Source organism: Schistocerca gregaria, chromosome 1 (assembly GCF_023897955.1).
Source record: "Schistocerca gregaria isolate iqSchGreg1 chromosome 1, iqSchGreg1.2, whole genome shotgun sequence".
Taxonomy (NCBI): domain Eukaryota; kingdom Metazoa; phylum Arthropoda; class Insecta; order Orthoptera; family Acrididae; genus Schistocerca; species Schistocerca gregaria.
This window is the reverse complement of record NC_064920.1, coordinates 92,831,596-92,848,885: the sequence shown is the minus strand read 5'-3', so window position 1 is coordinate 92,848,885 and position 17,290 is coordinate 92,831,596.

Here is a 17,290-nt window from a genome sequence, read left to right as displayed (position 1 = left end):
CTAGCAGTCGAAATGACAGGCACCTTATCCGCATGTCTGTAACGGATCGTGGAGCCACGTCTCGATCCTTGAATGAACAGATGGGGACATTTGAAAGACAACAACCATCTGCACGAACCGTTCGACGACATTTGCAGCAGCAAGATCTGTCAGGTCGGAGACGATGACTGCGGTTACCCTTGATGCTGCATCAGACAAAACCGCCTGCGATGTTGTACTCAACATCGAACCTGGGTGCACGAATGGCAAAATATCAGTTTTTGATGAATCCAGGTTCTATTTACAGCATCATGATGGTCGCATCCGTGTCTGGCGACATCGCACCACCTCTTGTTCGCGTTGACGGCACTGTGATCATTGGACGTTATATTTCAGATGTGTTACGACCGAGGCTCTACCCTGCATTCGATCTCAGCGAAACCCTACATTTCAGCAGGATAATGCACGACCGCTTGTTGCAAGTCCTATACATGCCTTTCTTGATACAGAAAATGTTCGACTGCAGCCGCGGCCAGCACATTCTCCAGTTCTCTCACCAATTGAAAACGTCTGGTCAATGGTGGCCGAGCAACTGGCTCGTAACAATACGCCACTCACTACTCTTGATGAACTGTGGTATCGTGTTGAAGCTGCATGGGCAGCTGTGCCTGTACACGCTGTCCAAGCTATGTTTGGCTCAATGCCCAGGCGTATCAAGGCCGTTATTACGGCCAGAAGTGGTGGTTCTGGGTACTGATTTCGCAGTATTGATGCACCCAAATTGCGTGAAAATGTAATCACATGTGAGTTCTCGTATATTTGTCCAATCAATACCAGTTTATCATCTGCATTTCTTCTTGGTGTACAAATTTTAATGGCCAGTGTTATATGTTTACATTAGTGAGCAAATTCAAACATGCATTTTCTCACTACTCAAACGTCAATACAGACTCCTACTGAGTCTGTAGAGTATCGCCTTCTCAGATGAGAGATTCTCCTCCTCGGTCCCCCAGCCCCTCAAACCCAGCAGCGCTGCCGCACCCAGGGTGAAACATGGCGCTGGCGAGCGTCCAGCCCCCGGCCCCCGCCCCCAGCTACCGCCTCTGATGAGCGCTGGGGCGGTGCCGCCTCCGTCTCCGTGCTGCTGCCACGCCCACTCCTAAATAACGCAGCCCTGTGAAGGGCCGACTGCCTACCACCCAGAGCAGCCTCCGGGAGTACGCACTATGTCCACATGTTTATACGACAGCCACCGGAGCTACGTGAAGAGAGGACTTAGGTCTCCTATCGTCAGTGACCTCACTGGAAGAGATTTTGAACGTAATCTTTCATGCCGACCTTCGTTCTTCGGTCGGCGGGCTATATCGTTGAAATGTCTTACACACTTATACTGTATGTAAACATAAAAATGGATGACCTAACAAGAATCTCCATCCCGCTGCAACTGAGTGTGGGTCAGAAGCATTCATCAACATTCCAACACACCTGGTTCTAGGTACTAAAAGAAACATGACGTAATTTCCCGATTTATGTCCTTGGCGTGTGTTCGTAGAACCCGATGTATATCACCGTGATATTGGAGTATCATATTTGATCCATGCAGAATGGTGACATCTCGTAAAAGTACTGTAACAGAATTTATTTACTTCACTATCATCTCTTTGTTTTGCATAAAAACGTTGCCGAGTTGCTGTTTCACTCTGTCACCATTGCATATGATTATTAATGTTATGATGTAGTATACCTTAATGTGGAACAACGCAGTGTGCCTTACACACATGAACGTGAATTCGCTTTCCTATTAGTAACTCCTGATTGAGTCCATATATTCTAAGTTGGGTGACATTGTTCCTTTTCAGGCTTGCCAGCAGCATATTTATCATAATGCTTCCAGGTAGGTAAGGGTATTATGAAGCCTCTTGATGTCTCTTAAGATGGCTGATGTTTCTACAAGACCCATTAGTGTAGTTGTGTATTATCCATGCACATTTCTGTACGGTATATCTGCGAGGTAGAGAAAATAAAAGTTGCTCTCCCGTACTGTTACATTTGACAGTAAGGCCAGCGAAATATCACGTCTTTCTTTACTGTTTTCTCTGTGAGTGGCAATGTGAGTCCAGTTACCGGCACCGGCACGAAATATTATTGGTCACTTATTTGTGGAGCGGGATGATGTGTAGTACGACTGTTTAGTTTCCGCTCTCCCTCATTAAGCTGCAGTGGTATTTTCATTCGTTCTTATTGCCATAAACTGAAATTGATTTGAAAATATGAAGGTCATAAGCAATAAAATTCCCATACCTTGCGTTCCACTGAGTCTTGCACTCCTGCCTGTCCTTCATTTCCTATACGTTGTGGATATACCCAAACAGCCTCCACCAGTCCACTTTTTTCAGTATACTCATATCTTCATTTTCCAAGCCCTTTACCCGTGACTCGAGAGATCGATCCAAATGTAACTGAATCAATTTACCTCCCGGTGCTATCGATGGCTCCTCAAGATCAGCCGCCCCAAAGCCCAGGCAACAATTGTAGGCAGAACTAGTAGCAGCTTCAGTACTATTGACTTCGACCTAACCATTTACAACCATCCTGCCCAGATAACTAATTCACTAACATACACTGGACAAACCCTTGATTGTACTATCTCCCCCATCCTTCCTCCTTCCATCTATTGTCCACATTACCCAGTCAAAGCAATTAATAACTAATGTGTTTTATGAAGATTTGAGAGAAGCGAAGATTACAATAAACTTTCAAGTATACTTAGTTTGTCATGCTGAAATGGTTCCAGTTTTTCTTGTCCAGGGCTCTGTTTATCGTAGTTGACAATCTTGCATCAGGTTCTCACGGTTGGTTTGAACGAAATAAATTGGAAGATTGTTGCTGCAGAATGTTTTTACCTGATGTGATTTTCTCTCATTTTCGTATATTATATAGTATTCTGATTTTTCACATTATCAAAGCCCAAATTACGTTGTTCGCACCCATTATACTGAAATACGTCCGATCAAATCAGAGGTAAGCTTACGACGACCACACTCGGCGGAAATAAGAATATAAAATAGGGTATACAGTTTTCCTTAACAAATGAATTCTACCTCGTTTTCTTTACGTTATTAATTTCGATTATTATTTCATAAATGAATCCAGAAATAAACATAGTAAACAGTACAGGATTGCATAATTATAAATAGAAGTTTCAAGTGTGCAAATGATTCCTAATTTCATTGTTACTAAACAAAATTAACTGTACCTTTAGAACTAGTACTTATCCATTATAACACCGAAACTAAAATATTTTATAAAAAAATTCCTTTTCATAATTTTTAGATCGAAATATATCATTCTGCGTAAAAATTATATGAAAGTTTTCACAAAAGCAACTGAGATAATATTAACCTGTCCAGAAGTCGGAAAATAGTGCTGGTATTGACAACGACTGTTTAGGAAAAGCAAAGTTATAGCAGGATGTCCCGTTACAAATGGCAGATGACATGGAAGTCTCAACTACTAATCATCCAAAGCAAATATCACAATAGACTAAAAGTGCCAAAACTGTCAATTGGGTGAACTTGGAGACTAGACCGTTCCACTACCCTTCATATCGGCAAGCTGTATCCATCCCCTCCGCTCTTACGCATATATTGCTTGAATGTCCGCTGCACCTAAGTTCTATTAGTCTCTCAAAATTCGTGAACATCAGTGCACTCTGATTTTCTTTTCGCTTTCGTTTACTCTGCCCCACTTGGATCCTTCAACATGTCATCAATTTGTATCAATCCACGCTCACCCTGAACGTACTCAACTCGAATGATCCTATGGTCTCCCCTCTAATTTCCATTCCTAGAACGCTGCAGCGTCTATACTGACACACTGTCTGAAAACTTCATATCTCCTTCTAACGATACAAGAACAATCTCTCCGAAAATTTACCGCCACTACTAACTTCAAATGTACACCACCAATCACGCCTCATTAGGGTTCCGTTATTTTTTGCTTCCCATCTTCTTCTTTGTTCTCCATCTTTCCCTGTATCATTACTACGTATTGTGACCATACCAGCACCTCCATCTATTCGTCACTTCCTGTCCACCCAACATCCACTCTGTCTCCATCAATACTACTAAACAGTCTTCACATTTTTCTCACAACTCCGTGCCCTAAATTATTTTGTCCGAAAACAGACCATTGTTCCTATGCAGGTGCTTCAGCTTTTAGCGACTGTGTAGTGTTTCAGTGTTTCAGTGTTTCAGTTTTTAAGATTACAGTTTTGATATCGTCTTTAAAAGTATACATATTGATTTCGCTTTACCTTTCAGTTTCCTTGTTCCTATTGAAAGAAAATCGAAGAAGATCCAATTTAACTTGTGTGAAATGTTCATTTTAAAACATCTGTAAAAATCTAAACTCTTAACATTTCTTTTCTTCTTTGCATTATGTTACATACTCTTGAGAAAAAGAGCGGGTTGACTGTAGCACTCACAGCCCATCCCCCCGCCATCATGGAGCGAAGGAGATGAAATAGCAACGCAGAAAAATTCTTTTCTTGTGTGCATAAGCACTCGGTAAGATTCCAAACACCTACGAGCTCTTTAATGTAATAATTTCTTAAATCATATATCAATAGCTTCTTTTTCTAGTGTAAGTCTCGTTTACGTTATAATACAGGTCCACTGGGGATGTTCAGTGAACGTAACATATAATTAAAACATTACTTAACAGCACCTCAAGTGGAATTTTACAGCAGTGGCAGAACAATGCGTGACATGTATAAAAATATGACAACTGGGAATTGGCTGATAACTGGTGCAATAGGAAATGTGTTACTGACCGCTAAGGAATTTCTTTAAATACACTCCTGGAAATGGGAAAAAGAACACATTGACACCGGTGTGTCAGACCCACCATACTTGCTCCGGACCCTGCGAGAGGGCTGTACAAGCAATGATCACACGCATGGCACAGCGGACACACCAGGAACCGCGGTGTTGGCCGTCGAATGGCGCTAGCTGCGCAGCATTTGTGCACCGCCGCCGTCAGTGTCAGCCAGTTTGCCGTGGCATACGGAGCTCCATCGCAGTCTTTAACACTGGTAGCATGCCGCGACAGCGTGGACGTGAACCGTATGTGCAGTTGACGGACTTTGAGCGAGGGCGTATAGTGGGCATGCGGGAGGCCGGGTGGAAGTACCGCCGAATTGCTCAACACGTGGGGCGTGAGGTTTCCACAGTACATCGATGTTGTCGCCAGTGGTCGGCGGAAGGTGCACGTGCCCGTCGACCTGGAACCGGACCGTAGCCACGCACGGATGCACGCCAAGACCGTAGGATCCTACGCAGTGCCGTAGGGGACCGCACCGCCACATCCCAGCAAATTAGGGACACTGTTGCTCCTGGGGTATCGGTGAGGACCATTCGCAACCGTCTCCATGAAGCTGGGCTACGGTCCCGCACACCGTTAGGCCGTCTTCCGCTCACGCCCCAACATCGTGCAGCCCGCCTCCAGTGGTGTCGCGACAGGCGTGAATGGAGGGACGAATGGAGACGTGTCGTCTTCAGCGATGAGAGTCGCTTCTGCCTTGGTGCCAATGATGGTCGTATGCGTGTTTGGCGCCGTGCAGGTGAGCCCCACAATCAGGACTGCATACGACCGAGGCACACAGAGCCAACACCCGGCATCATGGTGTGGGGAGCGATCTCCTACACTGGCCGTACACCTCTGGTGATCGTCGAGGGGACACTGAATAGTAGATGGTACATCCAAACCGTCATCGAACCCATCGTTCTACCATTCCTAGACCGGCAAAGGAACTTGCTGTTCCAACAGGACAATGCACGTCCGCATGTATCCCGTGCCACCCAACGTGCTCTGGAAGGTGTAAGTCAACTACCCTGGGCAGCAAGATCTCCGGATCTGTCCCCCATTGAGCATGTTTGGGACTGGATGAAGCGTCGTCTCACGCGGTCTGTACGTCCAGCACGAACGCTGGTACAACTGAGGTGCCAGGTGGAAATGGCATGGCAAGCCGTTCCACAGGAGTACATCCAGCATCTCTACGATCGTCTCCATGGGAGAATAGCAGCCTGCATTGCTGCGAAAGGTGGATATACACTGTACTAGTGCCGACATTGTGCATGCTCTGTTGCCTGTGTCTATGTGCCTGTGGTTCTGTCAGTGTGATCATGTGATGTATCTGACCCCAGGAATGTGTCAATAAAGTTTCCCCTTCCTGGGACAATGAATTCACGGTGTTCTTATTACAATTTCCAGGAGTGTATTTTCATAACATTAAAAGAGAACCGAGGAAATCTAACTGAAGAAGAGGATAATTTTTTGTATAATAAATATGTCCATCTGGCAAATAAATAATTTAATTTTCATCTTCTATTACTTCGGCAAAGTCCTTGCCGCAGTGGTAACTCCGATTCCCGTCAGATCACTAAGTTAAGCGCTGTCGCGTGGTGCTAGCACTTGGATAGGTGACCATTCAGTCAGACGAGTGCTGTTGGCAAGCGGGGTGGGCTCAGCTCTTGTGAGGCAAATTGAGGAGCTACTTGATTGAGAAGTAGCGGCTCCGGTCTCGTAGAGTGACATACGGCTGGGAGAGCGGTGTGCTGACTACATTACCCTCCCTATCCCCATCCCGTGACGCCTGTGGGATGAGGATGATACGGCGTCCGTTCGATACCGTTGGGCCCTCATGGCCTGTTCGGGAAGAGTTTTTTATTATTTTGTTGGTGTATTATATTTTCACTCCATTCTGATCATGACAGCAAAAGTGGCATTTACGTCCATACACAGAATCGACAAATTGAAACTAGCGACAACAAAAAGATAATAATAAAGAATCATGCATCTTAAGACAGACAATCAATGTTACATCTGCTACACCTAGAGCAGACGATGTAAGGAGCGTCGCCTATCGGTGTCTGCTGTACTAGTACAGGTGATGCAAGTGGGGTTGCCTATAGCATTTGCTGAACCTACTGCAGACGATGTAAGTAGGATTATCTATCTGAAGATGTATGAAATAAGTTTAACTTTCACCTTCGTGCATAAAAACACCTCCCAACTGACTTAATTTAAAACTTCTGCGGAACAGGTTTTACGCACATAAAAAAAAGTTTTGCATCGCCACGGTTCCCAGAACTCCTTAAGATAGAAGTTGACTGTGGATATTGTATCACAGACACTGTCCCTTTGACTGTTCACCCAACCCGACCAGAGATATTAACAACCATGCATGAGCAGCGCCTATTTGAAAGAGGGGGTCCGACAGCCGATCAGTTCAGTCATTCCACCAGGAAGGAGGTACACGGCTCGTGTTGTCTGTAGTTCAACCATGCCTAGACAGTCAATACTTTGGTTCGATCACGTCCGCATTGTTACGTCTTGCCAGGAAGGGCTCTCAACTAAAAAGAACGACCTGAAGCCATCGATAGGCACACTAAAGACACTGCCCGACACAACTGTGCAAAACGAAACTTCCTGGAAGGTTAAAACTGTGTGCATGATGGAGACACGAACCCGAGACATTTGCCTTTCTAGGGCAATTTCTCTAACAACTGAGCTACCGAAACACAACTTACGCCCCGTCCTCTTAGCTTTACTTCTGGCAGTACCTCGTCTCCTACCTTCCAAACTTTACAGAAAATCTCCTGCGAATCTTGCAGAACTAGCACTCCTGAAAGAAAGAATATTGCCGAGACATGGCTTAGTCACAGCCTGAGGCGTTTCTCGTTGCGACTCGATCTTTTCATGAAATTTCAGTCACCAGTTTTGTCCACCGATTGCAAAAACATTCTGTTGCCACCGACCTACATAGGGAGAAACGTTGATAAAGATAAAATAAGTGAAATCAGGGCTCGCACAGAAAAATTTAGGTTCTCGTTTATCCCGCGCACTGATAGAAAGTGGAACGGTAGAGAGACAGCTTGAAGGTGGTTCATTGAAGTTTTTACAAGTGACGGTACAGGCAATGGGATCTGCAAGATTCGTCTCCTCGAAGAAATACGGTCATACGATAAGCTATGCCGGCAACCCACATCATACAGTGCCCTTTGCAAAATACAGTGCGGACTTTCCGTTGCCCATTCTCTAGAATTCAGAGACCTGACTTGTCTTTCTACATGGAAATGAGTCTGTCCACACAGTATTCCAAGGGCCATTCAGAATCCACTTCAATGCGTGCAAGAAATTCGAAAGTAAACTTTTGTCTTGGTAGCAGGTGATATTCTATGGGTAGCAATGCAGGCTGTTTCGTAGGATTTTATGCACCACAGTCGCAGACATGTCTAATTTTCGGACAACTCGTCGTAAACTGCATGGTTGCACAGCATCGTTCCACCCTCTCTGCAGTGCTGTTGCCACATCATCGACAGACGTCGGATCAACTGCTTCCTTCCTATTGGCACATTTCACTTCAACAGAACCTGCCTTCGAATTCTGTGAAATTTTCTACAGATCGTTAGCAGAGATCGAACCACCGCCTGATTTTTTAGTGTCCGGAACTTCTGCACAGGGCAAGTGACGCACAGTTATTGTCCTTGTAAAAGATATTTACCAGCAGCGCACGATCCTTCATGGAGACACTCACGTTTCACGTCTCGGACGGAGACGAAGGAACAACCGATTGCCACGCAAGTGTTTGTGTGCATATTTTGACGCTCAAGGAACCACCTACTGGTCATGATTTTTTTCTTTTATGATGTTTCTGCCTGCATGAATAACAAGCTGTTAAAGTTTCATCCCATACTGAACAATGGTTCTTTTTTAAAGCTTTCATTCCTTCTTTCGCAAGCATAACGACATCCCTAAAAAGGGACATATCAGGAGGTAGGAAGGAAAACATTGGTACAAAGAAAGTAACTGCGAAGAAACCATGGGTAACAGAAGAAATTCTTCAGCTGATCGATGAAATAAGGAATCAAAAAAATGTTCAGGGAAGTTCGAGAACACAGAAATGCTAGTCGCTTAGGAAATAAATAAATAGGAAGTGCATGGAAGTTAAGACGAAATGGCTGCATGAGGAATGTGAAGAGATCGAAAAAGATATTACTGTCGGTAGGACAGACTCAGCATACAGGAAAGTCAAAACAACCTTTGGTGACATTAAAAGCAAGGGTGATAACATTAAGAAGGCAACGGGAATTCCACTGTTAAATGCATATGAGAGAGCGGATAGGTTGAAAGAATACATTGAAAGCCTCATTCAGGTGGAATTTTTGTCTGATATGATAGAAGAAGAAAAATTTGTGGGTTTAGAAGAGGTAGAGGAGTCGGAGTTAGAATCAGAATTTAAAAGAGTTTTGGAGGACTTAAGATCGATTACGGCAGAAGGGATAGATGACATCCCATAAGTATTTATAAAATCGTTGGGGGAAGTGGCAAGAAAATGGCTATTCACATTGGTATGTAGAATGTATGAGTCTGGCGACATAACATCTGAATTTCGGAAAAGCATTATCTACACAATTCCGAAAACGACAAGAGGTGTCACGTGCGAGAATTATCGCACAATCAGCTTAACAGCTAATGCTTCCAACTTGCTGATGAGAATAATACACAGAAGTGTGGACGACCAAGAATGAAGTGCTCCTACCAAAAAGGGAGTAAGATATGGATGTAGTCTTTCGCCCCTAATGCTCAGTCTCTACATCGAGGAAGCAATGATGGAAATAAAAGAGAGTTTCCGAAGTGGAATTAAAATTCAAGGTGAAAGGCTATCAGTGATACTATTCGGTGATGAGATTACTGTCCTGAGTGAAAGTGAAGAGGAATTACATAATCTGCTCAATGGAATGAAGTGTCTTATGAGTACAGAGTATGGATTGACAGTCAATCGAAGAAAGACGAAGTTAATGAGAAATAGGTGAAATGAGAACAGCGTGAACTTAATAATAGGATCGATGGTCACGCAGTAGATGAAGTTGAGGAATTCTTCAACCTAGGCAAGAAGCTAACGGGTGACGGACGGATCAAGGAGGGCATCAAAAGCAGATTACAAATGGCAGAAAGGCCATTCCTGGCCAAGAAAAGTCTACTAATATCAAATGTCGGCCTTAGTTTGAGGAAGAAATTTCTGAGGATGTACGTCTGGAGTACAGCATTGTGTGGTAGTGGAACATGGACTATGGGAAAACGGGAACAGTAGGGAATCGAAGAATTTATGTGCTGCTCCAGACGAACATTGAAAATTAGGTGGACTGATGAGGTAGGGTATGAAGAGGTTCTGTGCGGAATAGGAGAGGAAAGGAATGTGTGGAAAACAACGATAAGGAGAAGGGACAGGACATCTGTTACGACATAGGGGAATGACTTCCATGGCACTAGAGGGAGCGGTAGGAGGCCAAAACTGTACAGTAAGAGAGAGACTGGAATACATCAAGCACATAATAGGAGACGTAGGTTAAAGTGCTGCTCTGAGTTTGAGAGGCTAGCACAGAAGAGGAATTCGTGACAGGCCGCATCAAACCGGTCAGAAGACAGATGACACCTAAAAAAATTACATGTTCTCGGGGTGCAGAAAGGATACCGTAATAAATTAAATCCTACAGAATGGATAAAACCTGTTGCCTCATGCTTACATAATACTGTAGCAAAATAAAATTCCTATTGCACAACAGTTTACCCTCTGAACTATCTTACTTTGCTCAGACGGCTTGACAAGAATCAGGTTTCCCATGAAAAATAAACCTTAAGTTTTCATGCCGTTGATATAATTTTTTACTGTGATGATTGGCTATCACTGCCTCCATAACAAGAGTCGCTGGACATGGGTGCGAGACCGATAATAACGAATCCATTAGTTCGTTTCTCACAAACTCTTTTGGCAATCCACTTCTTGCAGTTTGTCAGTGTGTCGCACGGAAGCTTCCCAATCAGCAACGGTGATTTGGTCTATCGCATAACGGATCGACCTTTCATTGTTGCCTACTTTCAACAAGGTACTATTAGCTGCCACATATATCTTGCCAACACCACTTCCACGGGATTATAATGCCAATGATAAGGACGCACGCGTATCACCCAGCGACCATGCTGCAGAGCTATGGAATGAATTTTTTCTTTTTAATCGCTATCTTCTGAAATATTGACAAGTTTCAGTAACCCAGCTTTCTTGTGTATCGGTATGTTGTACATTCTTGGTTCACAGCCATAAGACTTTACATTTTCTGGTGTGTGTAGTGTGGGTCCTATCAAGAATGACTGAGGAAAATTTTGGAAACTAGTGTTAGGTTATTATGGGACCAAACTGCAGAGCTCATCGGTCCGTAGGTTTACACACTACTTAATCTAACCTACAACTTACCCAGCCACCCCGCGCTGACAGAGGGAGTGCTTACTTCGTCCGTAGCAGTGACAGAGCCTGGTTACACATATGGCAATAGCTCATTGTAAAACTATTTTCAGAATGTTTCTTCACTGATTTCGGCATGGTAGCCAGAGCAGGTTTTTCTATGTTGCTCTGAATACCAGTTTACTTTCAGGCACAGATCCCGTAGCAGCGGAATGTGTCAAAATTTACCCTTCTTTTCCTACTAGATCCTTGAAGCCGTCTTCTTCCTTTCTTTCTTACCACCTCACAGTGTTAATGTTTTATTGATTTACCCAAGTTTCGTGGAAGTAATATAGACCTGATGCTCCTACTCATGTGACACAATGCGTTGTTCTTAGAAACGCCCTACTAACAGCAGCAATATCGCTACAGTCCATTAAAGCTTCTGTTCATCATTAGATTATACATATTAACATCCAATGGTCTTCAGTATTCTTTGCATGATATTGAAATTACTTCAAATCCAGGAGCTTCACACACAAGAGTGAATAATTTTGCTGCGGTGGAGAACTTGCGTTGTTAATAAAGTTCGGAAACCTCTCGACGTGAAACATTTAGATCGAGTTGTCGATTGCTCTTACCCGCCATTACATGCTGTATTTTTTACTGGAGAGCGAAACTCCGTCTTTCAGTATGCGTCCTATACAATTCGGACTCCTACACGATTTCCCTGCCATTTCGTACAACAATATCACCACAGGTCGCGTTTCTGCACCTTGGCAACCTCGCTGATCAGCTCGCCTGAATCTCCCTCGCGTTTGAATAACGAGTACGCTTTAATAATGAGGTACCTTGACTGTTCGTGAAGTACTTGGCGTCGTCTAGGCGTTTAAGCCATTATGATAGACCTCTCAGTAGGCCATAGGAATCAGTCAGTTGTAGTTTCGTGCACGTAAAACACAGTAGAACGCCCAAGCATGACGGATGTTCGAACAGTACGGAACGCAGAAAGCGACTGTGCGCCAATTACCTAGCTGCACACTCGTCTGCTGTCAATACCGACCGAGAAGGCATCAGCGTTGTTCCGTGCTGCAACCTGTCATTTCATGAAACGAAAGAAAATATTATTTATTACGTATTCCTCAGTCGCAATTTTCCATCCAATTGGGACTGACGTCTGACAGCTGCAACCAGCAGGAAAAGCTGCTGTTACTACTAATACTGATTTAAAAGCTGTTGAGGTATTAATCTTACGAGGCGCAGTACCAATAATTTTCTTCAGTTAATATATCATTTTATTTACCCTCACTAGTTGATCCTTTCCCTTACAGACTTTAATGAAATGAATCTGTGTTTATTTTACACTACTGCCTCGCCCAACGATTAACAATTCACTGTCAGGTACCCTGCAAGCGCCTATGAATGTATGGCATGGTTTTCCATCACAATAAACTCAGTGGCAACCGTTGGCTTGGAACGAACCTCCGTTACACACGCCATTTTGAAGGCTGCATTTGGCGTCACATCACTCGGAACTTCCCAAAACTATAGGGGCTGAGCGGAAAGATTTCATAATCTCCCACAGCAAATGACTCATTTCTTCAACCGAAATTTGGCGACAAAAAAGTGTGCATTATTTGCTGAACACGACTCGTACGTAGAATGTACCGTTCAGTACTGTTTGCAGCTGAACGTTGCTCTGAATGGTATTGTATTATTTTGAGTATAATATGCGTATTTCGGGACAACAGTCACGATTTTTACGCTGGTAAATTGTTTCCAGGAATGTTATTTCCAGTTCTCTAATAGCGGCGGAACTCCCGAGCGAAGCTGCATAAAAATTTCATAATAGACCTGCAATTACGATCCTGTTTCAACTTACATTAGAAAATGTAGCCGCCACATCGCTAATATACTCGCGGGTTTCATTGCACTATTTCAATGGGTTAATTTTCATTTTTTAAATATCCATTTTCCATACCAAAATTAATATTTCCATTTACCGAATACAGGAATCCTGTTTCGCTGAGCCAGTGTTGTTGCAGTGTGTGATTCATTCGTGGAATCTATAATAGTGTAACACGGCTCTAAATGTTTCAAAAAATTACCAAACGTATGGTCACGACATAAGCAACGTTACCTTCATTGCATCACATACGACACGAAGGACATTTCATGCGAACCAGTTTAAAGTACTTCTTTTAGAGCAGAATTTGTAAATATTTCTTGGGAAACCTTCGCACCTATCTGGTAGAGATGATTCATTTAAAGTTGTATATGGAACGTTTTCGTAAGAAGCGTTACAATCATTCACCCAGCCGCACTGCATTTGCGAATAGAGTGGGATAAAAGCCTTGGCATGTGATACAGTTTAGTGTTGTCTGCTGAGCTGCTGAGTGTAGATGTAAATCTAGACATATATCGAGGTTCGCCCTCGTATTAGCACGTCCTGCCGATGCGATTTCAGATTTGCCATCGATTTCATGAACTACTTCAGGCGTATTCTGGGATGGACGTTTCCCCGTCTATTTCTACAATGTGGTCCGTTATTGATGACGGCAATAAACTGTTACTGTACTGAAACATTTCTTCTCGTCTTCCAGTGGTGGTACATTCGTGACCAATGCAGTAGGTATGCCGTTGCTGTAAGAACCAAACATCTCTCACGAAACATGATCGTGATTAAGATTTTTTGGTAGAGTTAAATGTGGTGTTAGAAAATTCCGTGTCCACTGAGGAACAAATGGGTGATAACGAGACGCCACATTTGTGACTACCTGTCCACAGCTGTAAATGCAGTGCTTCATGGTGGATTTCTTATTACTCCTCGTGATCTTAGGTAACAAATGATTATGAGTACCAATGTTACAGTTCTAAGAGCTGTAAGGTGCTTAAATTTCTGTGCTACCGGTATTTGACTACATGCTTATTTAAGGTGCAGTGTCGTGAATTCTTTAGCTCTCTTGAACCAGCCAAAACTGAATTGTAAATAAAGTAAGAGGTGTGATTATGCGAAAATTACTTTTAATTCACTCATTGTAATCAACAACATATCTACTCTCATCATCTGAGTAGGGCACTAAATCTACAGATGCTATATAGTGTGATTTAGGAGGATGAAATGACCCTGTATCCCATCTACCGTTAATGAGCTGTGGTGGTAACTCTCTATCTGGAGGTTTTCTTATACAAATAACATCATTAACTGTAATAAGGAGGGGCCCTAATTATCGTTCTAAGCTCGCCAACCACACGGCAGAAGAGATAAAACTGGTGTTGCCGCCGACTTTACACTTGGTCGAGGACTTCTTACATTGGCTAATTATAGATTTGCCATATCGTTCTTTACGATGGCAAAAGAAGTTCTTAGTATCTGGTTTACACAGAAGTATGTCCCAAATTAACGATAAAGTCTGAGCCTAATGTATGGGGTATTACCAAACCTATTATAACTTCATTCTTTGAAGTTTAGGGGCCACCGTAATGTTTCCAAAAATCTGCAACACCCACAAGCGTATTATTAGCCGCTGTATAATATTATGGTTGTATGGTGTCTATAAAACTGGTTGATACCTTACAAGTAGTGGACAATGCTTTGCCACTTGAGATTACCATTATACTATAAGGCAAGTAAACCGAGACGAAACAATATTACTCGATCTGACTGCGCAAGTGAATGGTTCGTTACAGACATGCATACAAGAAGCGACGCAGATTCTTAGCATATGAAGTAAGCTATTGGTTATTGCCACCTACTAATGTAACCTTATCATGTCACATAATAACTGTAAGAAGAGACAGCTGCCGCCCCAAAGCTCTCGAGGCAAGCTTAATTTCTGTCATTTCAAACACACTGCCGGAAAAAATCTGCTTTAGAGATTACCAATAACTCAAGACATATTGTTGTAATAGTGTGCATGAAGTATATGAAATGATTACATTTACAGATCAATAACATAAGCAGTTGGAAGGTACCAGGTTTTGCATCCCGCGGCCGACCAGTGTGACCATGCGGTTCTAGGCGCTTCAGTCTGGAACCGCGTGACCGCTACGGTCGCAGGTTCGAATCCTGCCTCGGGAATGGATGTGTGCGATGTCCTTAGGTTAGTTAGGATTACGTAGTTCTACGTTCTAGGGGACTGATGACAACAGATGTTAAGCCTCATAGTGCTCAGAGTCTTTTGAACCATTTGTTCCCGCCTGGAAGGCGCGCGTGGTTAGGAGCGTGAAAAGGTGAAAATCTCTCCGTAGTGCAGCGTGAATTAACATCACCTCTACTTAAGCAACAAGAGTATAACACACCTTTGCCCTGAGGTGCGAAGCTGAAGCGATGTGTCCCGGCCGTCTGCTTTTGATCAGATGGGCTGAATCTGGAGCGGAGGTCGTAGATCTGCACAGCACCGACTAGAGGGCGCTGTCGTCAGTGTCTGTCGTAGTGCCAACCTAATAACTTTAATACGCCGTGGCCTCGTTGCTATCGATACCACGCCAGGAATCGACCCGCCTTGAACACCCATGTCACTGGATGTTGTACCCTCTACGGGAGGCAATGTGGGCTTAGACACTGGTATCCAGTCGATCGTACGGGTGGCGGATACTGTACTGGGATACGCGTGATCGACCTGTCGTAATAGTTCTGTAAGAGCTGTTGGTTGACGTGTCACATGGGTCACTTCTCGTTGCATCATATCCCCTATGAGCGCGATTGAAGGCAAGTCCTGAGATTGTGCTGGCCCTGGATCCTGCTTCACGTCTTGCAGAGCACGTTGAGTTTTCCAGACAGTGTGTGGGAGAGCAGTATGCTGCTGGAATAACATACCGCCTTCCACTTGCAAAACTAAAACGTTCTACACATACCGAGAGCTTTGAAGCGTCCCCTCCAGAATCACTAATGGTGAAATAGACTAGTAGCTTGTCCTACTCTAGACCATAAAGCCTCGAATAGGGTCAGTGTATCTTGGACGTATTCACTCTACGAGATAGCGCTCAGCAGATCTACTTCATATGTGCAAACGACCATCACTAGCGAGCAAGTAGACTCTGATTTTGTCGCTGAAGAACACGGAGAGCAATTTCCTCTTCCAAGTAAGCCTCTGATGGCACAAGTGGAGCCAAGCAAGCAGATGTTGTTTCGTGAGTGGAAGTTGGGCTAGAGGTTTGCGTGCCCGAAGTCCCACTGCTAATAACCGGTTCGCAACAGTTTGTGCTGGCACATCTCTTACAATACGACGATCCCATCGGGCGTTTGTGGTGAATTTACGTCCAGAGCCTCGTTTACCCCTCAGAGGATGCTCACGTGATTGCTGATACCAGCATCATTGCTCAACTGACGCAGCACGTCCAATTTGTGTCGCAGTTCTCCGAAAGGACCATCACACCATTCGGAAGGCCACAATTTGACTTCTTTAAATCTCGCTCAGCTGTCCATAGGAAGCACGTTCGTATCTATGTCACACGTTTGTCTGCTTGCTTCACACGTTTGCACCACAACGAGCCTTCAGCATTGCGTGCGTTCTCTGTTAAAGGCTAGACACAGATGGCGCTCTGGGAGCTATGCCACTGCGCTATCTTTTGGTGGATGAAGTTATACCACTATCAGTACACCTGGTATTCCCCGGGTAGCATATGCCGTCATCGGATCAAAATCGACTTCAACTTCCCAGGTGTACAAATTCATTTTCTGGCAGCTTAGTTACTAAAATAAAATAATTCTTTGCTGAGTGTTACAATTCGTGCCACATGAATTAGGGTTATCATCGAACTAATAACTGAGCTGAAGGCATAAAGTCGTATCCCTAGTTATTCTTATGCCAGGCATTACTGTAAAACCTCACGACTACGCAATACTAACTTATTGAAAAATCTTACTTCATTCATTGAAATTGATGAAAGGAGCGAAACAGAATTCACGATCTGCAATCCTCTGTTACTTACCAATAACTGTTGTGTCCTAAGGACACTAAGATTTAACACAGATCAACCAGATCAATATTACATGAGTCACGTTGTGCTCTAATGATAATCAAAGAA